Raw genomic sequence first — 24,533 nt, forward strand, 5'->3', positions numbered from 1 at the left:
CCTGATCAATCCTAAGAAGGTCCGATCGGATTACAAAGATTCTTACCTAACTGATCTTACCTCGTGTTCGGTGATTTCGGCAAATCTGCCCGTCTCGATAAGTGGACCCTCGTCAAGATGCCGTCTCGGACCACAAGCTAATCGTCCAGGGATCGGGTCGTGCAGCGCTGTTGAGGTGTCGTGTCGTGTCTCTTTCAAAAAGGGGCCCCGTTTACACCATCCGATCCTGGTCCGATAGCGTGTGTCAACCTTCGACAATCCGGCATCAATCTTGAGGGTCCCTATTCGGGCGCCAACTGTGAAAACAAAGAGAAAATATTGAGGCTGAGTACCCCAAAAGGAAATACACCGAACACGGGTTACAGAGGAACATACAAAGATCTTTATTTTATACTGAACAGTTTCAAAGGACAAAACAACAGATAGCTATCGGCCCTCAGTACAACACAATGAACTCCAGCGTGGTTCGGTGTGCTCAGTGAGTGGGGCTGTACATTAGAATAGTCACACTTTATATACCTTTGAGAACATGATGTTCATCCCTGCTGTGAATTAATATTGGTTAATACATTACGGATCTAGGGTTCGTGCCGAGTTCACACATCTGTACACTTAGGGTTTGCCTTTAATACATTCGCCAACAAGCCTTAATGGCAACAGTGTACTTTAGGATTTCTAATAAAGATTTTCTCAAACATCTATACAATGTAGTTTAAACAAGTGTTCTCAGTTCAGTATTTGGATACATTGTTCTTAACATATGCTCACGGATTAGCTTCATTGGCACAAGTAATCCTCTACACACAGGTCAACGAAGGACAAGGTCTCAGTTCATGACCCCAACATGTGGCCTGCAGGCAAGTTACACATTAGTCTGTACTCAGAGGTCAAGACGGCCATGTTACATTCAGAATGACTCTGTCCACCATTTTAGCTCACAGGGTGACTTTGCAGAGAGAAACTAAAATGGCGGATAGACCTAAAATGGCAGTTTACATTGATTCCAAGGTCGGGACCTTACAGCACAGATTTCTTCGCACGTGGCTTACAAGCAGCTTGGCGTAGGCCAATATACATATATTCATCACAATAGGAGGCACGATATAATTTTCCCATTCGACAGTAGGGTTATCCTATCACCTATAAGTGACCAAGATTCAAAGGTGGTGCCTTTTACATTTTCTATAAATAAATACATATTATTCAATTGCCATGTGTGCATGGCTTAGATTGTATGCATACAATGGGCTTAGGCATAGAGGCTGAGAGTGTAGGTTCATGGGGGTTAGTTGAGGATCTGGTGGGCAATTCTGAGCATTCATTCAGTACAACCACAGTAGCATCACTGAAGAGGTGCCTCTTGGGTGAATTCTCAGTTATTGTACTCTCCAGATAAGGTACTTGAAAGGATACGCACTGAGATATACTTGATCGGGCTGGTATCTCTGGCAGTGAACAGTGTACAGCAGTTACTTCTGGATCAGAGCGGGACAACATGGTAACGAGTGGAAGACATAGGGAGCATGCAGCACTGGGGACCAAGTAGACGGTGGGAGATCATAGTTTGCTAGTGAAGGTCAGAGTAGGTATTCCAAAGAGGGCAGAGCCTCAGTGCGGTCCCTAGGAACAACTCAGCATGCTAATAGGCCAATGTGGACTGTCTCAGAGCCAGTCACGTGAATTACATTGAATATTGGATAGCAAAATGCATGGGCGGGCACTACTTGCATTGGGAACCAGTTAGCCATATTACAGGGGCACACCAGAGAGCAACTCCTCACATAGGGGAGATTTCAGTGGGACACACAAGAGCAGAATTACAGTGGGACACCTGCAGGCATATTCCAGGAGACAGCATCACAGTAGGGCACCTAGGAGCATCAAAATATGGGCTACAAAATAGAATGTTGATCAGGTTAGCAAATGGCATAGACAATAAAGCCACATGTAGTAATGCACAACATGGCCTAGCAAGACATGATCAGGCAAAACAAAAAATTGAAAGTTGCAGCAAAGCATGCAAAGGCCTAACATGGCCACGAAGCCTAGTCTCCTCCCCACTTCCTACCACTGGCCTTGCAGACAGCTGCATTTCACTTTCTCTGTATGCCCCTATACATAGGTTTCTGCTCCTCTCTGTCTCCATCTCTCTCTCTCTCTCTCTCTCTCTCCCTCTTTCTCTCTCTCTCTCTCTCTCTTTCTCTCTCTCTCCCTCTGTCTTTCTCTATCTCTCTCTCTCTCTCTCTCTCAAAGATACATTGTGCACTGTGTACAACAATACAACAATGATCTGGGAATTGGAAGATGAAGAGTAGGGGCGGTCTGGTGATTTCACTCATTATTATGAACAAAGTTCAAAGGGAGCTAGTAGGCAGAAACCTCAGGCCCTGGTAACTAGCTGCCATAGATATGCAAACCCCAGGCCCTCACTTCAACTTTCTTTCAAAAGTGGCAACCTGCTCCACATGGCAAATCTCAACTCTCGCTCCGCTGTCAAACACTTGTCAGACATCTACCACCTCCTTGAACTCCTTGACCTGGATGTTCTTGCTCTTACTGAGACATGGTTCAAGGTCAGCTCTGTCATGAGTTTTGACACACTCTGCCCTGGGGACTACAAGATCCTTTCCGAGCCCAGGCCCAACAGGCCCAGAGAGGGAGTGGCCCTGATCTTTCCTGAGTGGATAGCTGCCTCCATCATCCCCATTCAGACCTATTACTCGTTTGAATGCCTGGTCCGCAGACTCTCTTTCTTTCCCAGCCTCTCTCTGACCTTGGACACCATCTACAGGTTACCTGGCTGGGTCACCCTCTTCCTCTCTGAATGGGCTAACCTCACCTCCTCTCTCCTTTCCTCTACCTCTCAGCTTCTCCTCATTTATATGGGCTCCCCAGACTCCTCCTCTGGGCTTTTCTGCAACCTATGCAACTCTCTTTCCCTCTCCATTCTACCCTCTGGTCCGACACACTCAGTCGGACACACCTTGGATGTTCAGACAGCCCTCTCTCTAATCCTCTTACTACTCCTCCCTCCTGGACTGACCACTTCCCTCTTTATTCTCACTTGAAGCAAACTGTACCCCTGTTAAAGCCCCACCCAGCACTGTCACCTTCCTTGGTGGTCATTCAACCCTTGAATCGAGTGTCAGTGGCCGCCTTTGCCTCTCAAACTTTTTAAAATCTGCAAGGAGGTGGCCAATACTATTGCAGTATCTACCTCTTCTAGACCCACCCAGGCCCTCTGCATGACTCTGACTTCTCATTTCACCACTAAAACCCAGGACATCCTATCTGCACTCCTGTCTGAACTGGGGCATCTGACCAAGCCCTTTAACACAAGGTACCAATACTTAGAGACAGATGGAGATGCAGAATGTTACTCAAACATCAATAATAAAAACAGACTCAGGAAGTTAGCAAAGTGTGACTGTTTTAATATAATTTATCTAAAACAGGGAGTTACAACGAACATCAAAGCGTTCGCTCGGTCTTCACACTCAATTCAACATATAAAAAAAGCAGATTATATACTGAAAACTCATCACTGTTGACGTCAATCTACGTTGCAAACTACAAAAACCTATTTGGTATGGTGATAGGTTTACAAGGAACATCTGGGTATACTGGTCAGAGAAAGTGATTTGGTCTCTAACATCAAGCCCTCCTGTAGTGCAGGTCACTACAAACATCATCAAATACATGACGTCCCATTGGTTACGCAAAACTATAAGGCTCTCTATTACGTGTCCCTGTATAATTTCTTGGCACCCTTGTACCCCTCTGTAATATTCCACATGCGTAAGCAGCAAACAGACTGGCATCCAGGTGCCAATGGGCTGGTCACAACCATAGCTTCCCGCCAATTAGCCATGGCATCCATCATCACACTTGCAGCCTACTAGTCAATTAAGGCTTTGGACTCAGCCTTGGAAATGTTCTCTGTGATGAAAAACATAAGTGAGTATAGAATACCCTGTCTTCTCTGTTTCGATACAGCTCATCATAGTGTCTATTTTCATCTGACCACATGACTGTAGACCACGACTTTGAGTCTTACTGCATTTAAAATACTACTATTTGATGAACCTCTGATGTCTTCAATGTTCTCGCCCCTCACGAGATACTAGAGCTCTGTTCTTTCACACGATCTCTTATTGTTTGTATGCACATCCAGGCCCAAGGCAGCCTTGACTTCTTGGTGTTGATCCAACCAAACCTTTCTTTGATCCACCTCAATGGTCGAGTTTTTGATTTCTGACTGTGACATACTAAAAACGTCTTTCTGCTTTCGGAATCCAGCTCTGCTAAAGCGCATTGTGGAATCATCCATAGTCCTTACATTGCCTATGTATATACATTGGTGCATCACTGCATTCTATTCACTACATAGCCAGCCTTAAAGAATATTTTGTCTACTTGCGCTGCTGCTTCTGTACAATTGTGAAATGACTCAATATCTTATTTATTTATTCTGTAGCATGAGCAGCTTCATCTCGAGCCTGAAATGTTGCTCATCTTTAACACCTTCAATCTAGAGTTAATAGAATATGTATGTTCTCCCGTCTGCATCTCTTCTGGGTGTGTCGATTCTGCTCTTCATGATGTCACCAGTCTGCTTTCTCACTTGCTTTTCCCATTTCCTCCAGGATTTCATTCAAATGGCCATCATATTGTCATATATGCATGTAAAGCTTTCTCTATGGAAATCTTATTTCAAGGATTCTCTTTGGTATAGGTTTTCTCACTGGCAATGCATGTGTTTCACATTCTGGCTCCCGACATATATGCTTCATGGGGGAGGAGCTTTGCACTGGGGTACTTGGCTCCACCTCTATACTCCCCCCTCTGAGCGATTCATCGACCACTCTCTCATCAGTCTTCATATCTAGACATCCTTGTCTGAAGAAATGTTTCTTCAGGACCCACATCTTTATTACTCCCTTCAGGTATCCTGCTGATTTGACATGCTTATCCTTATTCCAAGACATAAGCATGCATTGTCTATTGGGACTGCAATAAATCAATTTCCCCACATACTTTCTGTGGTTCTTTGGATACAGGAACTTCGTCCCCTCAGGTGCATGGATGCTGGCCTTCACGTAGTCTCTGATTTCTTCATCTGTCAGCTCCTTAGTCTTACATCCTGACTCGACATCAGTCATGATCTTCATTCCCACAGCTTTCTTGGCAGTCTTCTTGCATTGTGAGATTATTATCCTGATTACACAGAATCCAAGCATCAGCATCACTATCAGGGCTCCAAGGAACATATTTGCCATACATTGTGGAACCCACAAGTAAAGTGATCTGAACCAACTGTCGTCAGAAACGTCTTCCACTTCGTCTATCATTTGGACGTGTAACTTCGTCAGCATTTCTATGGCTTCTGTCAAGGTGCCATTCTCATCGTCATGAGCAGGTATGAACGTGCAACATGATTCTCCAATTTTGGCGCAAACACCTCCATCCATGCCTGTAATCATCTCCAAGACATACCTATTCTGAAGAGTCATCAGTCGTATGGCTCTCAGTTCTTCTTTAATAGCATAAAATCCCTTGATAGTTGTGTTGACCATCTGTAGAAGTTCCCATCTGGTTATCTGTAACCACTTGGTATTTGCTGCAGTCTGGATCCTTGGCATAAAGATTATCTGAATATCGATGAAGTCTGACTTAACAGTCTGTTCTCATATAGAAGAGAATCAAAAGCTTCTATTGACTTGGCTGAAAAATAGTTCTCTCTTTTTATTTGATTTAGGAGTTCAGCCGGTCTCTTCTTGCTCAAGTGAGCATCTGCTTTTGGAAACTCACCAATGTTCAGGTCACTTTTAGGAATCATCATGCTAGAACATGAACATTCACTATAGAACAGAGAACTCCCCAATCCTTGGGCATCTTCATATAAGCTCTGGATCCAAAAGCCCAATAGTGATCCATTATCACTGCTGTTCCTATACTCATTCCTGGCAGGCCAAAGATTCGACCACAGTTCATGTTTCCTCCAAGCTTTCTTGTGCCATTATTTCTGAATCACTAGCAAAAGGCACTATCTGCAGCGGCCCTCCTTTATCTTCGACCCATGTCAGTAGTTTAGTAAGTCTCGGCCAAAGAGGTTTGCATCTATCCTCTACAATGTCAATTGTCGGTTTGTAGCATCCCATCACTACCCATGCTCTGCAGAAGACCACTCCTTCTTGCCATCCGTCTGGAGAAAGCGCTGATTCCCAAATCTTCATCTGGCCTCTGTTTTTCCATCTTCGAATGTCTTCTGCAGATTTTCCTGGACTTTCAAGTCTTTTGTTTACATCCCATCTAATTCCAGCCCCTTTCACTCCAGGCTTTTCACATCTTATCACATGATTCTTTGTGTGGGCTCTTGCTCTTGTTTCTATGTCTTGCACATAGTTATCTTCACTGGATCTGCTCATTCCGTTGCCCATGCTAAATAAGCTGTTTGGCCCATGAATTGACCTCTTGTTCGGCAAAGTGCAATGTAAAATAGACAGTGTGCTGTCTGAACATCTATTTCAATGGCTACGAATAATTTAGACTTTCCCATAATATAAGATAGGAGTGTACATACATAGCATTCCTCCTTTGAGGTTCTTTTGCCTATCTCTTTCATGTGCGGATCCAAATGATGTTTCCCAAATGTGCTGTACTGTCTAGATAATCATTCAAGTCATGATCATCTTCACTTGTACTACTCTTAGGTCTCCCCCTTGCCTCATGAGCTCTCATTCTCATATCATGAAGTATCTCTGCATAGTTCCTTTTTGCTGGGAGAATCATAGAAACATTTGTCAGTAGAACTGGTGTCTTTATATGTGCTACTGGTCGAACATCAGTCAGAAAATGTCTCGTTCTTTGCTTTTCTCTAAGTTTCTGTACCTGGTACTCAGTAATAATATCTATAAGAGACATTCCTTCATATGGATGTCTAGTGCCAATTGCCTCAGAACCAGGCGCCTTCACATAAGCTACTCGAGTAGGAACAATCACATAAGGTCTCGGTGGTCTTACACTTGCCACTTCTGTACCCTCCTGCTGCATAGGACGATACACAGGAACTACTGCCTTATTCCGATCTACATAATAGACAGTACATACTGTGAGAGAAAGTCGAATAATAATAAGCATAATACATGTATATATGATATACCAATAGGTCACCCGGTCAAAAATAGCCTCTTGCACAGCGTGGCGGTCTCTCGTTGTTTGCCACATTGTTGTTACTATCAATGTTACCCATTTTGTACCAAACTTTAATCAGATAACCTCATAAAATATTATGGTAATAACTGGATCTGTCCCACGAGGTCCACAAGCAACTGGCTGATGGCAGGACTTTTGATAGGGTTCCTGATTAATTAAAAATAATTGGCCTTTTTCCAAATCAAATGAGGATGTGCTTCCAGTAAATAATAAAAGACTAGGGCAAGTAAGTATTGAATATCTTCATTCATCAATAAGATGCTTGTCATGATGTCTCAGAAAATAAACGCACTGGTTTAACTATGTCACGTAGCAATTGATTGATTGCCAATTGATTTCTAGGATCTCTCAGGAATGTACGAGTGTCGGTTGTTGTCAAACAAGATGCGGGCGTTCTTCAATCAAGAAATAAAAGTCCATTCCAACTAGTCTATTTGCATTGTCATTAGAGAGAGGCATTTGTGTTTTCCATACATTACTCAGGTTCTATTATAGCTGTGAGCAATGTTCTCACAACTGCACCATTTTTAGGATCTTGCAAGAATACATGAACATCAGTAGTTCTCCCAACCAATGATGGATATGCATGAATAATGAAGAGAAAAACAGCACCACCATGGACACTTCCAAAGAGAAATTCAGTGAGAAAGGAATTGGGGAACTGTTCCCTTTTCAAACTGTCAAAGATGAACTCTATGTCTGGCATTTCTTTTCAAGAGTTCAATATGTCTCAGTTAAAATGTCAACAAATTCCTGTGGCTCAAGAACAATAGCTTTTTCCTTTCACTCCTTGTTTGGCAGCTACAAAGTGTCTCGAACAAACCACAGTCCAATGAACTCTTATCTGTCTACTGAACAGTCTCTGCATCCTTCTTCCTTGTCATTGATCTCGTCTGCACATGCTGAACTACTTCTCCTTGACTTGCTTCCGAATGGGGTGGGGTGTGGTGGTCTCACCACTGTAGATCTTCACGTCTCCCAGGAAAATACAAGCGCGTCTTCCTAGAACCTTCACTGCTGATAGAGTAACATCCTCCACAATGAACGGGCCATTAAACATGGGTTGGTGCCATTTGCAGACGCAATTGCGGATTAGCACCTGAACTCCAGGGAAAAATCTTGGCAATAAAAGTTCTTTTGATCCGGTTGCTGTATGGCCTTCATCTGTGTTCTGAGACCTACACCCCGTTCGCTTGATTTGTTCTGAAATGACAGAGATACTTGTAGTCATACATGTTAAGTAAGCACGTAGCTCATCTCATAACAATTCTGCTGTTGTGTGGGCATCACATCTAATCCTCAATGGAGGAGTGAGAGACGTTCTCATTCAACTCCCCATTACTAGTTCATGGGGCATAAGATGATGGTCAGAGGCTGGCTGATTCCTCAACGCATATAATGCAAGGCAATGCAGCCATCCTTTTTTCAACATTAATTTAAGCTTGGCTATCCTTTCTTTAAGCAGGCCATTGAGTCTCTCACAAACCTTGTTGGCTTGTGGGTGATAAGCCGAAGAAAACTTATGCTTTATACTAAGCAATAAGCTAATCTGCTTGAACACTTCATTCACAATATGTGGGCCATTATCTGATCTTAATATCTCACATATTCCCCATCTAGGAAATATTTTTTGAACTAGGAACTTCACAGTGCAAGTGGCATCCGGATGTGTGCACGGGCCAGCTTCAACCCACCTTGAGAAGGGGTACACTACCACTATCATATATCTGTAACCATGACAGACCTGCAGCATGTCAACATAGTCAATATGCAAATACTGAAAAGGACCATTTGGTCAAGGAATAACACCTCTGACTGTTTCACAGCGTGTGCCCAGCAGTAAACATTTGACATATGATGCAATTTACTACATAAAATGCAATGGCCCTCATTACGACCCTGGCGGAAATCGAAAAACGATGGCGGAAATGCAATACCGCCATCGAATAGCGCTCGGTGCGACTATGACCCGTCACCGTAAAGTACGATGCCATTAGCGACACCGTAGTGAACGCCAACGCTAACTGCACCAAGTACGCGCGCGCGCGCCATGCCAAACCGTAATTAGCACCATGGCGCAAGGGTACGCGAATTCCGACCCTAGCGGACATGTACTTAACGCCATCAAGCACGGCGGAAAGTACCATTCCGCCATGGTGAGAAGTACGGCATCGCGAATCAACCGTAAACGGCCCCACTGAGTGCCTGTACACCGCTCCCTGGCCACATAGTACAACTCCCCGTAGGTGCAACGAAGACAGAATGCAACCAGTGAAATGTACAAGTCACCCATGCATGCCAACGAACAAAAGAATCACAAGAGGGGCCAATGGGAGCTGCAGGGCACAGATGGCACGAATACAGAAGCTATACCAATGGACATGACCTCAGTCTCCCACCAAGAAACGCACGCAAACACAGGCACCTGTGACCAGCAATATTCCGATAATCACATCATTCCACCAATCCACCTGGCTGACCGGCATCTGTTACACAAAACCTAATCCCCCGCCCCTGAGCATGACATCATTCAAACAGTCATATTGGCAGCCCTCACCCCTGACCTCACTGGGCTTCGTAGGCAAACGCGCCCAGCACAGTACCACGCAACTATACTCCGAAGCTGGAACCCAATGCAGATCTCCTCACAATACATCGCTCCCCAAATAGGAATATGCCACATCACTTGCAAAGAAGAACGCTACACGGCCCATATCAGAATAGAAATTTAATGCACAACAAATTCACCAAGCCCATACAGCCATTAGGCCATGAACTCCAAAACACATTTCACCATTGTGGGCTGCATCCGCAATAAATGACCAGCTACTTCTTGTGTGACGCCCTGTTCCTTCATGGTACACAGGGGCTACATTCTCGTACGAAAAGGCAACATGGAAGCGCCTAGAACCGCAGGGCCGTCCCAATAGGGAGGCACTAGTCCAGCTGAAAGGCCGAAATGTTGCTCCGAGCCACTAGTACTGCGTAAGGGCATGTGGCCCATTGGCGATCGTCCCATAAGATCGTAATGCTGCTCCACTGATTAACACGAAGCAGCAGGTGTCGGGAGTAAAACCCATCTGCAGGAGTGGCATACAGATGGCAGTGGCAAAAGGGGAGGAGATACCTGTCAACCAAAAGAAAAGAAAAAGAATAGAATGGCCATCAGAACTACATTCGAACAACTCACTTCAATGATCACACTAGATCCACAGCCATATGCATGCTAGCCCACTCCAAAGGATCATCACCACCCCAAAACCACTTGCGACTCATAACTATCCATATCGAGGTGAAAACACCATCACAAACGAGTGTACCTGTGCATGCGTCTGTGAAAACAGAATCCATCAGAAGGGATTGGTAACGTGCATGGACACAAGTGTCTGAAGGCGCGTCGAGACAGGGAGGGCTCAACAAGGCCAGATAGATGATGGTCCCACTATGGCAGCCCTGCATCACATAGCGCAGGGGAGGCGGACAGATTCCAAGAAGCCCTGTACATGGCAAACACCGTATCAAATCATCTGTCCATGCATCCATTCATCATTCCCTCATCCCGTAATGATAACGCCTGTTTCCATACTCACATAACATGTGAGAATTCCATTGAGTCTGTGCATTATGCAGCCTGCAAAATCCACTGTGCCCCAGCCCGTAATTCCAGTGTTGTGAAGTAACATGTATTTGGGAACGTCCGGCCTCATCATCCACTTCGCAATTGCGCATCGCAAACTATTCATATCAATCATTGCATCCTCGCCATGGCCCCTGTCCCAAGGACACTGAACAATAGAACGTTATATTTGCAGTCAGACCTGTGGGCATCTCCTCGCCGCTAGCTGAAGACCGAAAGCGCCGCCCTTCGAATTCCTCATTTGCAACATCACGTCGAAAAGGCATCTGTGGCCGCTTGAAATCACAAATTAATCCATCTAGTGCGGCTGTGTGTGAAAATGGCAACTGCCTTCACTCACAAATGGGAGGCCCCGCCCGTCGGTGAACCTCGGTACAGTGATGCATGAGGGTCCACCGTTACTCGAGTACTACGTTCCACTGACCCTTCACAAGTCTGTTCGCGACTGCATAGAATGCATGTGAAACAATGGGACCATAGCCGAATGAACATATCAACCAATGTTACACGGCCATCGGGTACTAATACATGATTGTAATAGCAAGATGCCATTCCTCGAATTGCAGCGTTGTGTGCGGGACGTGCTCGCCCAAAGGGGAGAGCAGCTTGCACAGGTGGAATGAATCACCACAGGTGGAGGCCATACAGCCTGAAAACACATAAATTGCACACCCAGTCTCCTCCCACAACCACACCCACTCCGAAATGCTACCGGCAGGACTCGCGATGTTGGCCCTGGGGGACCTGATAGCACTGCAAGTACTCCAACTCCAAGAAGAAGACGAACACCAACTACAACCGGCCGCACGGAGGAGACGCAGGAGGAGGAGGAGGGCAAGGCAGGGCCAGCAAGGGCTGCCAGCACAGCCACTACCAGTACGCAGGCAGCCCGCAATCCCACGCCTCCGAGCACATCCGTTCAACCTCACTGATGAGCAGATCCACACCCTCTACCGTTTGGACCGGGACACCATAGCCGCCATTGTGGACATGACACAGGCTGACCTTGTCAGCATGATAGATAGCCCAACCGCCATCCCACCCCTACTGAAGGTGGTGTCTGTACTCCACTTCCTGGCCACAGGCACCTACCAGCACACAGTCGGACAGTTGCATGGCATTTCTCAGCCACTGTTCTCACGGACACTATTGCAAGTGCTCGATGCCCTCCTGCAGCACGCAGACGACTACATCTCTCTACCACGCTCGGAGCAGGAAATAACCAACACAAAAGTGGGATTCCATGCACTTGGCGGCATACCGGGTTGCATTGGTGCCATCGACTGCACCCATGTGGAATTGGTCGTCCCACATGCCATGGAGGCCCAGTACCGCAACCGAAAACAATTTCATTCACTGAATGTACAAATGCTGTGTGACTCCAACAGGATCATTACACATTGTTGTGCCCGATTCCCTGGATCAACCCATGATTCTATGGTCTTGAGGAACTCAACAATACCACGCTACATGGAGCGACACGCAGGGAACAGATCCTGGCTACTCGGTGAGTCTCATTTCATGCATGATGATGTGGGGTATGTGATGCGGCAATGACCTGGCAGGAAGGGGGGGGGGTGCGTACGTAGCAATGGCATTCCACATAATTCGTTTATCGTCCACATACAGGTGATGCCGGATATCCACTGAAGAGATGGCTCCTCACACCAGTCCGGAACCCACGGGACCAGCATGAGGAGGACTACAACCATGCCCACTCACGTACCCGTGTAGTCATTGAACAGGCATTCGGCCTACTGAAGACCCGTTTCCGGTGCCTCAGCAGGTCTGGCGGGGCACTCCTGTACCGCCATGAGAAGGTTGCAAAGATGGTGATGGCATGTGTCATGCTACACAACATGTGTGTACGTAGAAATGTGCCCATGCCCCCTGACGCAGAACTGCAAGCACCTGAAGATGGTCATGATGAGGGTGGGGATGTGGCAGCACCTCAAGGAGTCTGCGAGGCACAGGAGGGCCGTGAAATTCGTCAGCATCTCATAGATGCATGCTTCTAGCACTCACGCCTGGTGGCTGATACATGGACACGGGACTCGTGGCACTGTGTGTGTCTGGTACATGCACAAAATGGACTGTACGCCTATGATGGCCTAGTACACAAAGATCATTGTCCACACATCTCATTGTTTGATCGTGCATTGTTTATGGCATATGTGATATCATGTTGAACACCCTATCGACCCGCCACCCAAGTGAGCCCAACACACCCCCTCCACCCTCCTACCTCCCCCCCGAACACCAGTGTCCAAAGATGCTCATTGTCAGTGGGCAGTCGCTATTGCAAGCCCCCTCTGCGGGTATCAGGGGCACCCCTGCCTGTGGAGCGCAGGTTCCTCCCAGATCTACGTTGGGGGCTGCCCTGGACGGAACTTGCAACGGATGATGTCTCTGCCTGCTCACGTCCATGCATGTCCCTAAGGGTTTGTGAGAGCTCAGTTAGCACACGGCGCACTGCGGCAAGTTCGGCACATACGTCTTTGGACGTCGCATGCAGTTCCCCCCTGAGGCTCTCGGTGCTTCTCTCCATTTGGACTCTCAGGCTCTCGGTGCTACTCTCCATTTGGACTCTCAGGCTCTCGGTGCTACTCTCCATTTGGACTCTCAGGCTCTCGGTGCTACTCTCCATTTGTGCCCTAAGTGTCTCAGTTGATGTTTCTATGTCTGCCTTAGTGCCCCCACATCCATCGGCATGGTCCTTGAGGAGCGTGGCCAGTTGCTGCTGTTGCACGATTAACTGGTCGAGGAACTGTTGCCTCTGCTGGGCCATGGCCATTTGCGGTGGTGTCACAGAGGGGCTGTTCGCCTCATGTTGCCCTGCCACAGGGCTTGTGGGGGATGGCCAGTCGTCGTCTTGTGGGTGCCCCTGCGTGGTATCCTCATGGTGTACGGGATGGAACAGACAGGGGGATTGGGACAGGTCATGGATGGATCTGACTTCGACATCCCCGTCTTCTGTGTCGGAGCATGCTGCCATTAATGGGGTGTCACCTATGGTGCTGCTGCCACCAGAGGCAGTACCTTCTGTGGCATCCATTGGGGGGACCTGTGGTGGTGCTGTTGTGGGCATGCTGGCTGCTGGGGTGCTGTTGATTTTCCCTCCTGTGTGCTGCCACTTGATATGTGCTACTGCCGTGTCTTGATGCGTGCAGCTGAGGTGGAGGGTCTTTGGCCGTCGGTCTTGGCCCTCTTTGCAGGTGTGCTGGTAGGGGTGTCCTGGAGCTCGTCGTTTGGATCGGACCCTGTGGTGGAGTAAAGGAGGGCGAGCGTTATTAATGGGTCTGTGGGAATTGGAATGGCAATGTATCACATGCATTGGGGTGGTACCTGAGGGTGATTTGGGTCGGGGCCTTGGAGGTGCTTTCATTTGTGTGTGGAGTGAGGGTGCAGTTGTTTGGCAGCCTGCAGTTAGGGTGTGCCTGCTGCACGTGTAGTGGGTGTTTTTGGGGTTTTTACTTATTTATGTATTTATTGTGAGTTTTAAAGTGCGCTATCAGGCCAATGTGTGTGGACGTTCTCCTGGCCATGTGTTGCTGTTGCGCTATGTGGGCACGTGGTACTTCACATGATTGGACATTGTGGTTTTGGCATTGTTTTATTTGGGCCACCTACCTGATTCTTCGGATGTCTGCACTCCTTTCTCCATCCCTCCGACTCCCTCTATGCTCTCCATTCCTATGGTGGAGGCACAGATTTCTTCCCAGGGGGTCAACTTGATGGGTGATTCCGATCCTCCCCCGGTGGCTGTGGCAATGTTGCGGTTGGCAGAAAGTATGCTACGGACACGTATCCGCAGGTCGTCCCACCGCTTCCTGCATTGCTGTGGGTTGCGGGGTGCGGTCCCCACCGCACTTACCCGCTGTGCCACCAGGGCCCATATGGCCTTCTTGTTCGCAAGTGCCGTCCTGGTCATTTGCGTGGAGAAGACGGCGGCGGCATTCTCCTGGAGGGTCTCTGTAAGCACGGTGAGTTCCTCACGGGAGAAGTGGACCTGCCGCTTGCGGTCGCACGCTTTCTTCGCTACTTTTCCCATTTTTCTTGGTTTCACTAGGGTGGATGACGGGTTGGGATGTGTCTCAGGGTGGTGTTTTTAGTGGTTGTGTGTATTTTGTGGTTTTATAGGTGTACGGGGTGTTGTTTCCCGTTCCGGGCCCATGTTTTTACTTCCGTTTCCGTATATTTACGGTCACCGTACTTTCCGGTTGGCGCTCACTGCGGTGTCCGCTATGATGGGTGGCGGTATTGCACGTAGGGCGCCGTACGGCGGCGGTGTGGGCCGTTTTGGGGTCATTTCCGCCATCGCGGACTTTGCACTTCCGCCATGGCGTGGTGCTCGTGCCCGATGGGTCGGAATGGGCCGCACTTTGCTCCATCGTGCAATGGCGGAAACGCTATTTACGCTGTGGCGGTCCGGTCAGTCACTTTCCGCCAGGGTCGTAATGAGGGCCAATGTGTTCTAACAAATTTGGTATGAAGCACTCCTCCGCAATGGTTGCTGCGAAGCTTTCTCTAGTGACATGTGCAGGGTAAAGTAGCTGTTCCAACGTCACCTTTAATAAGGCTGCAGGCATCACTGGTTTACCAGTGCTTTCCTGTCACCACAATGCCTCAGAAGGGGATAAAGAACACACCTCTGCTTCCACTTTCTCATCCTGTGGTGCCTCACCTTGAACTTCCATTAACTGTGTCTTCGACAAGTTATTAAAACTTTCATTTATAATCATCATCACCGCCATTCCCTCCTTCACATCAGGCATATCAAAGCTCGGGATATCCTCTGAGTATGCAACTAATTTTCCTTCTTTGTCTGCGGCTTGGTTCCCGCGTGAAATAAAGTCTGTTCTCTTAGTGTGCGCTGCGTACTTAACTATCATGATGGCTACTGGGAGCTGTAGTGCTTTAATATGTCTGTCCAATAAGGCGGCATGTTGCACCTGAGTGCCATCTGCTCGAAGGTAGCCCCTCCTTTTCCAACGTCCTAACTCTGTGTGCACTGTTGACGTAACATAAGTCACTGTACACTGTTACTTCCTGGTCTGCGTTATTTTCAAGCAAGACCATCAGCGCCACTAACTCTGCAGCCTATGCTGCAAAGTGGGACAGTAATCGTGAACTTATCAATACTTCAAATTCCCCATTAGCCATGTGCCTTACCACAGCGGCACCTGTATATCTTTGCCCATCAGTTTGATCGCTTTTCGAAGAGCCATCAATAAAGAGAATCTCCCCAGCTGCTAGAGCATTCTTTCACCCTCGGAATCTCGTCATAGAACTCCTCATGTTTGGAGCAATCATGTGCCTGTTCGACATCTGCCAGTGGTTCGGCTACAAACGTGGCAGGATTCATTGTTTTACATCTGACTATTTTAATCGCTGTATTCGATATGACCACCTAATAAGCAGAAGCTCTTTGGGACATCAACGTACCCTTAGGTTTTTCCAAAACAGCAAATAATGCATGTTCAACAAACATTGTCATGGAACACCCCATCACTATTCTAGCAGCTTTTTCAATTGCGAGCGTGTCGGCTGCCAAAGATTGTTCACAGGGGAAGTGACCCCTCATTACTGGATCCAAAATCCCACTATAATATGCTAAAGGCTTATACCCCAATGTAGTTCTCTGCCTGAGTGCTGCCGTCATAACTGTTCCATTTGTGTACGAAAATAAAAAGAATTCCTCAGAATAATTAGGAATCCCTAAATCTGGAGCAGTGCAAATTGCCTTTTACAATTCATCAAACCCTTCCTCCATTTCCTCAGTCCATACAATCTTTTCCTGACTTGCTTGAGCATTTTTCAAGGCTTGCAACAATGGCTTTGTGTTGGAACTATAATCAAATACCCATGCCCTCACATAATTGCACAGTCCCATAAATTGATGCATGTGCTTTATCGTGTGCGATTTCGCTGTTTTCAAAATGACCACAGCCCTTTCAGGTGTAACTTTCTTTTCTTCATGCAAAATTAACTCTCCTATGCATAACACCTCTTCTTGACAATACTGTAGTTTCTCTTTGTCTACCTTATATCCCTTCTCGGCTAAAATAATCATCAGCTGGACTGAGTAATGTTTGCAGTAATGTCTGAAATATTGCTTAAGTCCAGCTGCAGGACTCTGTTAAAAATCGATGAAGTCTCACAGTACCGCTGAGGTAATCACGTGCATTTTAAGTTAGTCTGTCCGATAGTAAATGACGTCAGATCCTGAGAATCTTTATGCAACGGGATTGTGAAAAATACATTTTTCAGATCAATCTCAGTGAAATATCGCACCTCAACAGGGATACTACATAAGATCGCTGCCGGGTTAGGAACTAGAGGGAAATCAGCCTCTACAATCTAGTTAATTGGGCGCATGTCTTGCACTAAATGACCTGACTGCCCCTTTGATTTTTTCACAGGATACACTGCGGTATTGCAAAGTGACTCTGACATCACTAAAATGCCTTGATCCATCATGGTGAATATCATCTTAAAAATACCTTTGTCTGCCTCTCGAGACATAGGATACTGTCGTGCTCAAGGTAAAATTGCTACTGGCTTCAGTTTAATCTTAACTTCTCCAACCCCTTTTAATAGGCCTACATCATAACGGCCTGTAGTCCATAAATAAACGGACACTTTTGCCATGTCTTTATCAAACAATGCAGGACGCTGTCTCACTATCATCATCCTTTGTGGAATCTCACGTTTTTCTGCTGTAACCCAATATGTTATCTCCATCTCGAACACTACTTCGTCATCAGATGGGTCATCCTTAAACATGTCCTCATCAGTGACGTCAGTTAATCTGTAACCTTCTCCAATAGCGATTACTGTGCTCCATGATGGGACCATGTCATCAAATCCTACGAGCATAGCCAAGACCCCTTGTACTACAGCTGCTTGCAGTTCTAAGGGAAAAATCTGTCCCCCCTCTTCGTCCATGGGAATCTCTGGTCTCAAGAGAAACTCATCAAGTATTCTAATAATCTTACCTACTAAACCAGGCAGCCATGTTAACAAAATGCATACCCCATAATGAAACACCTTTAGTTCTAATGGTACCCCTCATATGTCTATTTGCCCTGTAAATGCCATAATGAATTCACTAACATTTAAGTAATATATCCTGGTGTTGAACACATTATGTCTTCATCAGTAAAAGAAATCATCATATTCAAATTCGTCATCAAATCTCGACCAAGTATATTAACTGGTGTCTGCCTTGAATACATCAATGGCACAGACATATCACATTCTCCTATAGAGACAGGTAATTCTTTAGTAAAAGGAACTCTACTTGTAGCTCCTGTGAAACCTTGAGCTTTCATGGCATTATTCGAGAGTAAACATTTTCCGTCCCTTATACATGAGCGTGTCGCACCTATGTCTACTAGAAAAGAAAAGGGTTTGCCTTCTATCATAACGTCAACCCTTGGTTCCTCTTGAGGATTTGGTGTTATGGATAGTACTGAACATATCAAGTCACCCAGTGTGTTGTCCTATTGTGGGTACATGCTTATTCCTGTGCCAGTGAAAGGATTTCCTCCTTCGATTGTGACACCCTGTATCCCAGGAGTCAGTAACTGTCCCCTGTGTGCACTCTGCTGTATTTGCATGGAGCCATGCTGTGACTGTCCTTGTGGCGGACTCAATGGTGCTTGATGTGGTTGCAAAGCCTGTTGTGTTCTCAGCACTTGTACTTGATACACTGCTTGATTTTGGGCAAACCCATCCCTATTTTGTGTGTCACATGCAGGTGGAAAAGTGGTCCCCCTCTTGAGAACTCCCATTCTGTACATACCATTGACTCCCACATGCTTGTGCTATATGTCCTGTCATTCCACATGTCCAACATACAGGAAGAAGTCTCAGAATCTGCCCTCCCTGCATGCCCTGATGATCACTCTGTATACGATGAAACCCACCTTAGTTATTCTGAAAGTTCCCTTAATTGTTCTGAAATCCTCCTCTTCCGCCGAAGTTTCCCCTTCCTTGTGATACAAATCCATTCCCTCCTTGATTGACCTGCCTTTGGTAATTCACCTGTGGCATACCCATTGTCTGCTGTTCTCCCCGCCCTTCTCCACTAGTTAACATCACCCCTTCTATAGCATACTTTGATAACTTTTTCTGCACCAACTTAGCCTCCTCAAGCTTCCTACCTTCTTTCGGCTTTTCTCTAGTAACAAACGGCAATGAACGGCAACAAACGGCAGCCTCCGTTGAATAGCACTTGGTCTCTACATTTGCCTTGTGTTATACCTATGTTATTATGTAGTGACATCGGCTATACTTTGCTTGATTCCTTACAAGTTCTCTGTATACAATGTATTTCCCAATGCTTTACACTGTCCTACTAAGGACTCTCCTATACATTACTAGCCTACATGACCACACCATGTCCCTTAATCCACCCCTACCTGCGCCAGCGCAGAATGCCCTTAAACAGGTTGCCATGATTACCATACCCTGCACTGTTTCACAGAGGAACCTTAAATTACTTGCTAGAGTACCTAGGCTCTATGACCCTTCAACCAAACCAGCGCACAGTAATGCCACTCGCAGCCTGCGTAATTCAAGCCATCACCGGCACCCACTCCAACTTAACAGCAGACTCTTCCGAGAACCTATCCTTCTCCCGAAATGCAAACCTAAAACACAACTAGCAATCTTGAAACCAGTTCAGTCTGGAATGAGAGCTGCTCTTATAAATGCATGCTCTATGGTAGCTCATGCTACTGACATAGCTGACTTACTACACAATGAAAACTTCTTAGCTGTTACTGAATCTTGACTCCACCCAGCAGCCGGCCCAGCAATTATGCTAGCCTTGCCAGACGACTGCACCCTCCTAAGACTCGACCGTACCACCTCTCGAGGTAGTGGCCTTGCTATCATAGCTAAAACCAACCTATCAGTGAATCTCTCACCACCACACAACATAAGTTCTTGTGAATCCCTAACGGCTAAGTTAATTCTATCTAATACGCAGATTGTATCCATTCACCTGATATATACAGACCTCCTGGTCCATTAGGATCCTTTGAAGATGAACTCACAAATATTATATCGCATAATCTCAAGAACTCCTCCCAAAGCATTATTATTAGGAGATTTTAACCTTGGTCTTAGCGACCCGTTAGACACTAATGCTACTATAATCAATAACACCCTAGAGGAACTAGGTTTCACTCAGAAAATCACAGCTCCTACCCATATCAAAGGTAGAACCTTGGACTGGCTAGCTGCGGATAACTGCCCACTTACAATCTCATCTATAATTCCACAGCCGTGGTCTGATCATCACCTGATCACATACTCCCTAGAGCCCACACCACCGCTACAATCTAACAGCATAGCTCCTGCTGTCCCAACTAGAAATAAGAGAAACATCACTCCTGAAAACCTTATTCCTCTGATCCTACCTACTCTCAACACTATTCCCGACCATACAGATCCCTCAACCATGGTAGATCTGTACAATAAAGTAATGCTATCCTCCCTTGATGCCATAGCACCTCTCAAAGTGAGAAAGAGCAAACCTCGAAAACATGTGAACAATTGGTTCTCTCCTCACGTTAAGGCTATCAGACAGGAGAAACAACGCTATGAAAAAAATTGGAGATCAGATCCTTCTGAAATTAATAAGATAAACCTAAGTAATTTAGCTTCCCAGTACAAAAAAGAAATTATCCTTGCAAAACAAACCTCTTATAACCTTCGAATCTCTCAAGCGAAATCTAATACTAAAGAGCTCTTCTCAATTCTAAAAGAAATAGAAACTCCCGTCCAGCCACCTGACTCATGCATCAAGGACAAAAACTGGTGCACAGATATTCAAAATGCTCTTGCCAATAAAATTACTTCTCTGCAAACTAAAATCAGTTCTACTCCATCTCATCCCACCCGGACGTCACCTCCTGTGCCCACCCCCCTCTTCAACTTCAGTGAAGTCTCTACCAAAGAGGTTGAAAAAGTTATTCTTGCACTCAAACCTTCGAACTGCCATGGGGACCTATGCCCTGCACAACTGATAAAAGATGCAGCTCGAGAACTCTTACCATTTATTACTAAACTAATAAATAAATCCTTTACAGCCGGTACCATACCTAACAATCTGAAACAATCCTGGGTCCTCCCACTCCTTAACAAAATGAATCTAGATCCTGCCATCCCTACCAACTACCGTCCCATCACTACAGTGCCGTTTCTTCTCAAAATTCTTGATAAAATAGCATACCAACAAATTCAACAATACCTTGAACTCAACCACCTCCTAGGAGTCCGACAGTCAGGCTTCAGACCTCAGCACGGGACCGAGACTGCGCTTATCGATCTTAAGGCACAGACAGATGAGCTGAGAGATGAGGGCAAGACAGCACTTCTGTTACTTCTCGATCTCTCAGCTGCATTTGATCTGGTCAACCACGAGATCCTCTGCACACACGTACAGTCGGCAGCTCATTTCTCCCAGGAGGCAACTGAATGGATCCAGTCCTTCCTCAACAACCGCACTATGCAGGTTTTTTCCCCTTCAGCGGCCGCTGACCCTATGCCCATTACCTGTGGTGTGCCACATGGTTCTTGCGTCTCCCCCACCTTGTACAACATTTTTACAAAGCCCCTTTTCGATGATCTAGATGGCTTGGGTATCACCTACACGAACTATGCTGATGATACACAGATCCTCATTCTGCTGACGGGGGATTATGACAAGGATTTGGCCTTTGTAAATCGAGTGTGCCTTATCATCCAGGCATGGATGGCCTCTCATGGTCTATGCCTGAATGATGACAAGACTGAACTCCTCATCCTAGGCACCGCACCCAACCTCAATAAATTAGGTCAAAACTACTCCTCTTTTGTCATTGACAATAATATCATCACCGTAGCTAAGGAGGTTAAAACCTTAGGATTCTATTTAGACTCGACACTCACCTTCAAAAAACAAGTCAATGCCATGGTTTCTGCTACATCTTATACGTGTAAACTCATTAGGGCATCCAAACCGTTCCTCTCACCAAACAACTGCATCACTCTAGCCAGAGCATTGATCCTATCCAAGTTGGATTATTGCAACGCACTCTACGTAGGCAGTAACAAATACATTACAAATAAAATTCAAACCTTACAAAACAATGCCTTAAGAGCAGCCCTGAGCCTCCCGAAGAAAGCACATATCTCAGAGACTAGAATATTGTACAATTGGCTTTCTACAAAAGATAAAATTTCCTTAAATCGGTCTCTCTGATCCATAAATGCCTACACCAAGCGGCCCCTCAATATTTGATAACGAGATTCACCAGACCGACTTCCTGCCACCCCTCTAGAAAGGCCAACTCAAATCTCCTCCTTGTCCCAAGATTCAAACGTACTATGTCTGGAGGGAATAGCTTCCCTGTCAAAGCAGAACAATTTTGGAATTCCTTACCACCATCTCTTAGGGAAGACCTTCCCTACCCACAATGCAGTGCTAATAACATCCGCTGGATCAAGGAACATGAAATCTAATGCTATGACATCTAATCTCTTCCACTGCCGCGCCTACTGTAAATTGTGTATACATTGTATATCCTCTCACCTCTATGCCTAGATATATCTACAACTTGTAAATTATGTATATTCACCTATACTTTATACTTTGTTGTATTGGTCCAAATGTTTGATTCTTCCAACACTGTGACCTAGTTGGATTCATTTACTGCGTGCTCTGTAACTTAAGTTGTACACTCCTTTTGTTGCTTTGCGCCCTGCTACCCACGGGTCAGGTGTGCTTTACAAATAATAAAAACAAACAAACAAACAAACAAACAAATGATGCACTATTGTCAACTGTATCTCTGGCCAAGGTTTTGCTTCCATACCCACCAGCTTCTTGAGCTGTCTCTGTACCTTTTCTGGTAGCGCATGACCCAATGTATGATAGAATACAGGTATAGATTTTTCCCACGGCTTGTGCGTTTCTAAGCTCTATCTCTCTTGGAAATTCTGAATATAAATCAACAGATCCTCTGCTTCCTGCATCTTTCATGCCATTATAGCTCTCATATATGACGTGTCTGGATACTGTACTCGAAACGCTTTCCAGACTGCTGCTCTACAATTAATGAATGGTGCTCCATCATCAGCAGTATTCTTAGCAGTGACGCCTGCGTATCCTGCTCTTGACCAAATGTCATCAGTTGTTTCCCCAAGTACAGCTGCTAGAAGACCCTTAATGTCCCCTATAGCTAACATGTTTCCTACTGTCATTTTCTCTAATTCATAAATCCATTTTCCGGCACCTGACGTTAAACTCGGGAGTTTGCACTTTAGATTGTCCTTATCCATCTGGGGCCACGGTATATACTGTGGTCTGACCCTTCCTTTCGCTAACAATGGGAATTGCGAAATCTCAAACTCGCATTCATCCCCCATCGTTTGCCTGTCCATAGCAGGAACAATGGTTCCACACCATCTTCTTCCTGGTAATGACCTTTAGTCTACTCACATAAGGTGGCAAGTCCCCTCTCACAGTATGGGATCGTCCTTTAGGCTGATCTAGCCACGCCAGAGACTCTGAAGTCTTAGATTTAGGTATTTATTTATTTATTTTATTTATTTATTTATTTGTAACGCGCCGAAGCTCGCAAGCATCAGGGCGCGACAAGGACACAAGGACGAAGAAGAACGGGACAACACATAGAGAGCATAGAGAGGGAGGAAGCAGAACGATGGCAACTAGAAGCGGTGTGGAGGTTGTCTAATTATATGAAGAGAAAGGTCTTCAATTGTTTCCTAAAGCGTTGGAGGTTGTTTTCCAATCTGAGGCTGCAAGGCAGTTTGTTCCAGTGGAAAGTCGCCAGGTTCGGAAAAGCTCGGCCGAGACCAGTGGCTTTACCTGGAGGGCTGGGATTGATCAATCCTTGTTTTGCAGATCTCAAGCTACGGCTAGGCTCATACCAGCTGAATTTATTCTTAAGGTATGCAGGTGCCGTGCCATATAGGCATCGGTGGGTTAGGATCAGTGATTTAAACTTGATCCGTTCCTTTACAGCCAACCAATGAAGATCTTTTCTGTCCTTGGTGATGTGTTCACGTTTGGATTTATTAGTGATGGACCTAACAGCATTATTCTGGATAATCTGACATTGTTTCAGGCAGTTGTTGCTGGCGCCGAGCATTAACGCGTTCCCATAATCTAAGCGGGATAGTATGGTGGCTCTCCCTATCGTGGTGCTGTTCTTGGTATTAAGAAAAGGTCTTATCTGACATAGAAGCCTTTGGTAGTATTGACAGTTTCGCTTTAAATAAGCGGTTTGGGCTTCTGCACCTAAGGAGGATTGTAAGTAAATACCTAGTGTTTTAACCTTATTAGATACCTTAATGGTAGAATCTTTTATAGTGAATGTGGAGTAATCCGAACCAAGATTGTTTAAGGCTTTAGCGCTTCCGAAGGTCATGAGTTCCGTTTTGGAGCTATTAAGACACATCCAGTGTGCAATCATCCAGTTTTCGATGATGTCGTAAATAGCCGATAGCTTCTCGTTATCTGCGTGATGGTCTCCGCTCAGCTCTAAAATGAGCTGTGTATCGTCAGCGAAGTTGGTGAAAAAAATTCCGAGCTGAGATAAAAGAGTACAAAGGCAGCGGATATATAAGTTGAAGAGCAAGGGTGAGAAACTGGCTCCCTGGG

The sequence above is a fragment of the Ambystoma mexicanum genome, chromosome 5p (genome assembly GCF_040938575.1).
Source record: "Ambystoma mexicanum isolate Mex_15411 chromosome 5p, UKY_AmexF1_1, whole genome shotgun sequence".
Taxonomy (NCBI): Eukaryota; Metazoa; Chordata; class Amphibia; order Caudata; family Ambystomatidae; genus Ambystoma; species Ambystoma mexicanum.